Here is a 7780-nt window from a genome sequence, read left to right on the forward strand (position 1 = left end):
TTATATTTTCCGTCTATAGGTCATTGCACTATAATAACTATCACATGATCTTTGTCGTTGGTGGACATTTGTCGAATATTCAATAAACACGAGTACTTTTGAAATTAAATGCGCAATTTATTATTTGGTGATAGAATAATTCTGTAACTTGCAACGATTTTGTCATTTGTTGGCCGTTGAACAACATTGTCTGTGATAATGATCTTTGTCGTTAGTGATAATTGTATTTATTATTCATTGTTAGTGTAACTTTGATATAAAATTAAAATACTTTATGGTAGTATTTTCGATCATCTATGGCACGCTAAGTGGCCATTACGTAGCAGCCAAGCTCTTAGGAAAAGCCAAAATAAAAGATAAAGATTTCATCAATGAAATCGGAACAATTGGGAGGATCCATCAAGTCAACGTTTTCCAACTTGTTGGATATTGTGCAGAGAGATCCAAGGCGTCCTCATTCTCGATTTCATGCCAACTGGTTCTTGATAAGTTGTATTCTAAGCCTTGGTTACTGGTCAGTATGTCGTGAAATGCATATATTATATGCAAAACAGTTGCTTAAGTGTGCAGGAATTAAAGGATCCAAGTCAGTAGGAGACGATTCAGGTGACGCAAGTGAAAAGGGCGCCAGAAGGGTGCGATACTGACCAGGATGCATGCCAGAGAAAAGGCTCGAGATGGAGAAGGAGGATAGCTGGGATGATCATTGACAAGGGCAAAAAGGTCAAAACGCGGGAGAAGTCTACCCTAAAAGCAAGGGCAAGCCTCCCTATAAAAGAAGCCACCTGGAGAGAGAAAAAAGGGGACAATCACACTTAGAGTTGGTTCCTTAGAGTTCGGTTAGAAGTTCTCGGTTCTCAACACACTTAGTAGAATTCTCTCTAGAAGATCAGTCCTTCAGCATTATCTTACCTCTCGTTCCTCGCCACAGCCATGGTCACTTGACGTCCAAGAGTTTGCCGGAGAAGTCATCAGTCCGCCGATCTAGCCAGTTATCGTAGCAGTGTAGTAGTATCATCGCCCGGAGTGGCACAAACAATCTTAATCGCTTACTTAGTTTAAAGTTTACTTGTTTTCGTCGTTAGTTATTTGCAAACACTCATCGCTGTTGCTCTTTTGAAGTACTTTGTTATTTTCCAACATTTACATTATGAAGTTTCTATTTCGCATGTCACTTTAGTTCGAGTTTGCTTCATTCTGCCTAGGAAAGTTAGATTTAGTTATTGCTTTCAATTTCTAAGTGTTTTCTTATCGGGAGTTGTTGATTCAAAGTGGTAGCTATGTTTAGTCAAGTTTTCGTGCATGAGTTTCCTTTCTGCGCCGTGATTACCACCTTGCATGTCAGTCAGTAGAAGTAAAGTTGCAGTTTCACTGTTTAATTTAAGTTTGAGCATTTAAATCGATGGATCTTGAGTTTGAATTTGTGAGTCTGAAGTTCAGTCATGGTGTTAGTGTTTATCTGAATTCCTGTTAATACTTGGTGAAGAAGAAAACGTCAAAATCAACTTTAGTTTGAACCACTTTACTTTTAAGTTACTTTTGCTTTTGTTCCCTACTTTTCAGATGTACTGCCCAGACCTGTCAGAGAACCACCCAGCCACCAAATATGCCTTGTAGTCTAAATTTCCCCTTTTAGTAACTGTCTACTTTTCATATGCCTCTGAGACACATTGTCCCCTATTTTCACGAACACTCCCACATGTCTGTTATTTTCACGCCTACTAGTCAGTAGAGTGCCACCTTTATTTCCTGTCTAGGTAAAATCTCAACCCAAGCGTGGTAGCTAACCAAAACACCCAGGAAAGTCACTGCAGTTATCAAAACGTGTCCATCCTCGTGGGAATCGATCCTTACCTCCATTATACTAATCAGTAGAAGTGGGTTGAGGAAACTTGTTTGAAGCCAGGTCCCGGTTATCGTACCAACGACTCAGCTGGGTCGGGAATCTCTTCCTGATCAGTTGGATACACTCCAAATTACATACGAAAACCACCACAGCACTCTGAGAGAGTGAAGGGAGACCTCCGGGCTTGTCAGTTCTCTTGACAAGTACATATTCAACCAAAGAAAGCATCTTCATTGGATTGGGATATGAGATTCAAGATTGTGGTTGGAGTGGCTCGAGGGATTCATTATTTGCATTGTGGTTGTGATATCAAGATCTTGCATTTTGATACCAAGCCTCACAATATACTTCTTGATGACAAGTTTGTTCCCAAGGTTTCCGATTTTGGGTTAGCAAAGTTATGCTCGGTAGAAAAGGACACAGTGACGATGACTGCTGCTAGAGGCACTATAGGCTATGTTGCTCGGGAACTCATCAACAGAAGCATTGGCCTAGTGTCTAACAAGGCCGATGTGTATAGTTTTGGGATGTTGTTGATGCAGATGGCGGGCGTAAATAGAGAGTTGAGGAGAAAAAAAGATGATTCAACAAAGTATTTCCCAGATTGGATATACGATTGCATTAACAAAGGCGAGGGGATTGTAACTGGAGAAGCAGAGAACAACAATACTGATGATGACAATGTGATTGGAAAGATTGTTCTTGAGAAGATGACAAAAGTTGATCTATGGTGCATACAAATGAATCCAGATAATCGTCCATCAATGAACACAGTGTTGGAGATGTTGGAAGGTCATGTAGAAGATTTGAAGATTCCGGAGCATCCATCTCTCACTTAGTCATTGAGATTAGTATAGCTTGAATTTGTATTATCCAATGTTGATGTTTTTGCTTGAAACGGATGGGCATCTTTAGCCATCCATCAATCTCTTGCTTGTATCAAATTTGTTGTGTACCAATTTCCCTTTCATTTTTAATGTGTGTTTGGTGTAATGGAATTGAGAACTTGGATTTAGAAATGGAGCCTCCATCACATCACCACGAGTTTGGTGCCAACTCGGAGTGGTGGCCAGACAATGAACCAACCGTGACCAACGAGGACGTTGGCCTTAAGGGTGGTTCATTGTTACGGACTCAATGTCCTACATCAGTTGTGAGAACAATTGGTGTGAGGTTTAAGGACTAAATGAACGCTCTCTCGTAGAATACTAATCTTTTGAATGAGTCATCCTGTTTGTTTAGTCTCCAACATGTTCCGCCACGTCAGAATCCCTAGTGGTGATCACAATTCGACTCCCATTACTATTGTTTGGGAAATACATCTTTATCTCATCCCAGGCTCCCGTACTCCATATATCATCCAACACAATCATGTATCTTCTTCCAAACATTCTCTTATGCAATATTTCTTTCAACTCATTTTCTCCGCATCCAATCAGTTCATTGCTGACCTTTTCATTCGGCTCACGAAGAAACTCAACATAATTTCCCTCACATTTGGAACTTGCGAAATTGCAGCCCAACCACGATAATCGAAGTGAGAAACAATATATGGATCTTCATAAAGTTTTCGAGCAAGGGTGGACTTACCGATTCCACCCATACCAACGAGGGGTATGATCTTCACCTTCCTCTCCATATTTGTGAGACGATCCTTCAACTCCAACAGATCTGCATCAACTCCCACCAAATCACTCTTAGATCTCGAGGAAGAAGCACTCTTTTCCTCCAATTCTTCCACGGGCTTCATAGATTCAAGTTGTTGAGTTGCTTGCTGCAAATCTGATGAAGTCGTCCTCTTCTCAACCATCAAAGCCAGTACAGAATCCAGCTCTTGAGTGACTTGTTGCAGATATGGTCTAACATCTCGATTTCCCGAACCCTAATTTTAGAGCCCTAGAATTTATTTTGACGATGTAGAGACGTGAAATATTTATGAATGCATTTATTGCATGAGATGGTATGGCCGAGTCGAGTCTAGGGTTTGCGTTGGAAGTTTGAAAAGTCAAACTTGTTTATTATATGATGTGGCATGTGATTTATTAATTTATGAGATGAATTATTTGTTTATGGGTGAGTGAGAATATTAGAGAAAATTTCCATAAATACTAGCCACCCAATTCTTATGATTTTCGACCCCCTTGGCTTTTGAAGAAGGAATTCTATTTTTTCCGGATTTAATTTAATTCATGGGAAATTTATCCAAATTAAATCCAAGACCCATTCATTCCTTATTTTTATGGAGGAAAAATCGAGCCCCCTTTATTTCTTGGTGATTTTCGAAAATCACCTATTGTGGGAATGAGAGAATTATTTTAGTTAACCCCTTATTTGATTTCCTTCCATACCTAGAATTAAAATATTCTACCAAATCTTTCCATACCTCAAGAGATCTTGCCTTATCTTATTTTAGCCAATATTAAAAATCCATGCCTTATTTAAAAAGGGCACTACATGCCTATTTCAATCCCAAGTTGGGAGAATTCTTATTTTTATTTTGCTCCGTGATATTTTATTCTACTCCGTAAAATATACCAAAACAAAACCTTGGCTAATTAAAGAGCCTAATTTTCGAAACCTACATGCCTTGGGAACCCTAGATCTTATTTTTATTTCTTCTTCCTTACTCCACAATATTTTATTGTGTAGAATCAAAACTTACCAAATATTCTATTTATTTACCTAGAGATTTTATTGAGTTCTATAAATAAGAGAAACCCCTAACCCTAAGCCCCATAATTTTCGCCCCCTACCCCATTATTTTCGCCCCTCCCTCTTCTCCTCACTCTCTCAATTTTCTTCTACTTTACTCCATTAATCCTCCATCCTTTGAGAAGAAATAGAGTTTGAGCCTCAAGATTTTTGAAGAACCAAGTCTTTACTCCGTTTCTACCGTTCGTTTTTCTTGAAAAGGTATTCTTATATTGATTTTCTTCTTTCTACTCGATTCCTCTTCTTTCTAACCGATTAATCGGTATTCTTGAACCCTCATGCATCTTGTTTGAGTGAAAGTGGGATAAAAGGGATATGTAAATATGTATGCATGTAGTATGTGTGTGTGGCGTGTGCGTGGTGTGTGTGTGCGTGCGTGTCGTGTGTGTGTGTGTTGTGTTGTGTGGTGTGTGCTTGATGGCTAAACACCCTTGTGCGATATATGTTGATGTTAGACTTAGAGTCCAGATACGAATGAAAGTCATATGATGAACAGAATCTTTGTTTGGTAATTATAAGATAAATCGATGGGAAAAGGGAAAGTGTAGAGACATGCATGAGTTGGGAGTTTGTGTTGAATTTGATTTGTGATATGTGCCTATGTGATTAAAAGGGTGAAACCTCAGTTGCGAAGCCGAATAATAAAGGAAAGAACATACTTGAAACCTAAGTAGTCGAGGTGGGCTTTACTCTTAAACTCTTTTATGTGCAAATATATGAATGTGGAGAAATAAGGGTGGTTTAACTGTTATGCCATGCCTATGTCTGTTTTGTTGTGATATTGTGCGCCTGATGCCCAGCTTGAGAGTTCGCTCCATTGGGCTATAGGGCTATGGATATGTTTAATGAATTCGGGTCTGAGTATGGGCCGCAAACCCTACCAGGCTGTGTACACGAGGGGATCGAGAGCCGTCCTTGCTAGTCGGCCGGTCTCGTGGGCGAAAAGTGTGGCCACACTTTCATCGCACCATGGAATGATTGTGATTATTGAATTGTTGAGGAAAAATGGGGAGTTATTTTGACTGGTCAGTCTATGGAAAATATTTTTTGTGATACTCGTGATATTCTCTTATAACTGCTTAAAACTCGAGTTCACTTGGTAAGGGTGGCATAACTTATAAAATGTTTTGGCAACGAGCTCACTGAGTATTTCAAAATACTCAGCCCTGCATGTGTTTTCCTTATGTGCAGGTTGAACGATGACGAGCGGTGGCGGGTGTTGAGCATGATAATTAATTAAGATGGTTGTTTTGAACTTCAAGCGTAGTTGTGTCTTCATACATAACTATTCTTTCTCTTGGTCGCTTTCCGCTAAGTTTTTGATACACTTATGTTTATTTGGAATATTTTGCACTCTCCTTTCGGTTTAGAGGCCTTAGACTATCTTGTGGTTTTTGTCTTGGAAACTATGTCATACTCTTGAGATTCTTGAACGTCATTTATTCTATCTTCCTTTTTCTTATTCAAGTTTCTAGGTGAAGTTGTTGTTTTAAATAATCTGATAGTTCTATCTAATCTTTTGGTCAACACTCTTTAATTGAAACCCTAGCCTTCGTTCATTTCTTCAAGTCCGTTTGGTAGCAGTCGCCGCATTTATTGTACCCTAGGAAGGCGGGCTGTTACATATGGTGTGGAAAAGGTCAAGCTCTTGCTTTCTGGGTTGGAGAGCATTTGATGAACCATCTGTGATTCAATAATATCCTCTGCTTTATATGATGTTTCTCTGATTTGGCTCTCAAAAATTTGGGAGAGTGAAGACTTTTCAAGAATTTGCATCAGAGATTCAGCTTTTTCAAGCAGGGATTCGAGCTGTGGTTTGTTGTGATCAAAAGTCCAGTGGGTTTGCTCTGGATGAAGGGTTTGCTGTAGGATGGTGATCAGAGATTGAAGATTGTATGCCATTTTTTTCTTCCAGATTTCTTGTAGCAAAAAAGACAGTTATCTTTTCAGAAATGAGAGAAAAAATAGTTATCTCTTGAGTAGTGAGAGTAGAACACAATTAATCTATCACTAATTCACTACATAACTTGTAATCCACTAAAAATGGTCTAAAATATCTTTACTCTATTATTGCATGGCGTTAAGAGTGATATTACTTGTGTATGAAAATGGTCCATTGCCTGAAATTCAGTTTTGTCTTGTTTCAAACCAAATTCAGTCCACTAAAAATAGTCTCATTGATGGATGACACATGTTTTAATTCAAGGCAAATTCGGTCTACCAAACAGACCCTAAAAGGAAAGGTAAGAAGCAGAAAGCAAGGATGGGTTCGCGAAGCTAAAATTAAACCCTTTTTTGTCATCGAAAAATCACAAACACAAAATACCTAAAAAAAGCAACTTCCTAGTACTAAATTTGCATCTATGTTTTGCAAAAGGGAAAAAAGTACTTAGTAATACAAATCAATCCCAAAGTATAAAAACAAGCAGAAACCATATCCTATAAGAATAGAATCACGAGATGTTTATGAGCATATTGCAAGCGACATAAGAGCAGCAGCAGCTGAAAAAGACGAACAATTTGCAATCAAATTAAGAGAGAAGACTACACTACAAAAGTACAATACCCAATCTAAATCTTACAAACATGAAAATGCATACCTTCTATTGCAGTGCATACGTTCAGCTCGAGCTGTGAGCGATTCTTGCGCATTGCTGAAATATCCGAGTCGCAGAAAATGATATACCATATACAGAAGACATACAGTTTAATAATCAGAAGTGCAAAAGGAATATTAAGGACAAGATTGTGTGTATGAACAGATGGAACATTCTTTTGATTGCTTCGAGTTTAGCATTTTTACCTTTTGGCTTCTAATCATAAATAAAAAATTTGAGGTCATAGTTGTCGTACTCCTCTTGCTGCACCTTCTGAATTTGTAGTGCTGAGGCCACAACAGAAGCGCCACATTCATCTATGCAAATTTCTTGGAGAGTTGGGATATCTCCAATGTCATTGGGGATTTCCTCTAGCTCTTTGCATCTGATTACATGCAGCTCCCGGAGTTTAGGGAAGTTGGTCTCGTAAGCTCTCCAACGCACTATATTTAAGGACTCGAGTTGCAGAAACAGAAATGAGGGGAATTCATCTCCTTCTGCCGCCTCCCACTCTTTTTCCTTTGCCTCTCCGTCTCTTTCAAACACACAATCCCCTATAGTGAGCACTTCCAGATTCGGTAGTCCACATAGAGTTGTCAAGAAACATACAGTCAAATATTGTTAA

The 7780-nt window shown here is 38.9% G+C and overlaps 2 pseudogenes; one reads left to right on the plus strand and one right to left on the minus strand.

The window, feature by feature from the left end:
• Positions 1-2091: 2091 nt before the first annotated feature.
• Positions 2092-2685, plus strand: LOC125221208 (LEAF RUST 10 DISEASE-RESISTANCE LOCUS RECEPTOR-LIKE PROTEIN KINASE-like 2.1 pseudogene; annotated as a pseudogene).
• A 399-nt stretch (positions 2686-3084) lies between these two features.
• On the minus strand, positions 3085-6487 carry LOC148930718 (putative late blight resistance protein homolog R1A-10; annotated as a pseudogene).
• Between the last annotated feature and the right edge of the window lie 1293 nt (positions 6488-7780).

Source organism: Salvia hispanica, chromosome 3, assembly GCF_029641045.1.
Source record: "Salvia hispanica isolate PSC_SH4W2 chromosome 3, Shi_PSC_v1, whole genome shotgun sequence".
In the NCBI taxonomy this organism is placed as follows: Eukaryota; Viridiplantae; Streptophyta; class Magnoliopsida; order Lamiales; family Lamiaceae; genus Salvia; species Salvia hispanica.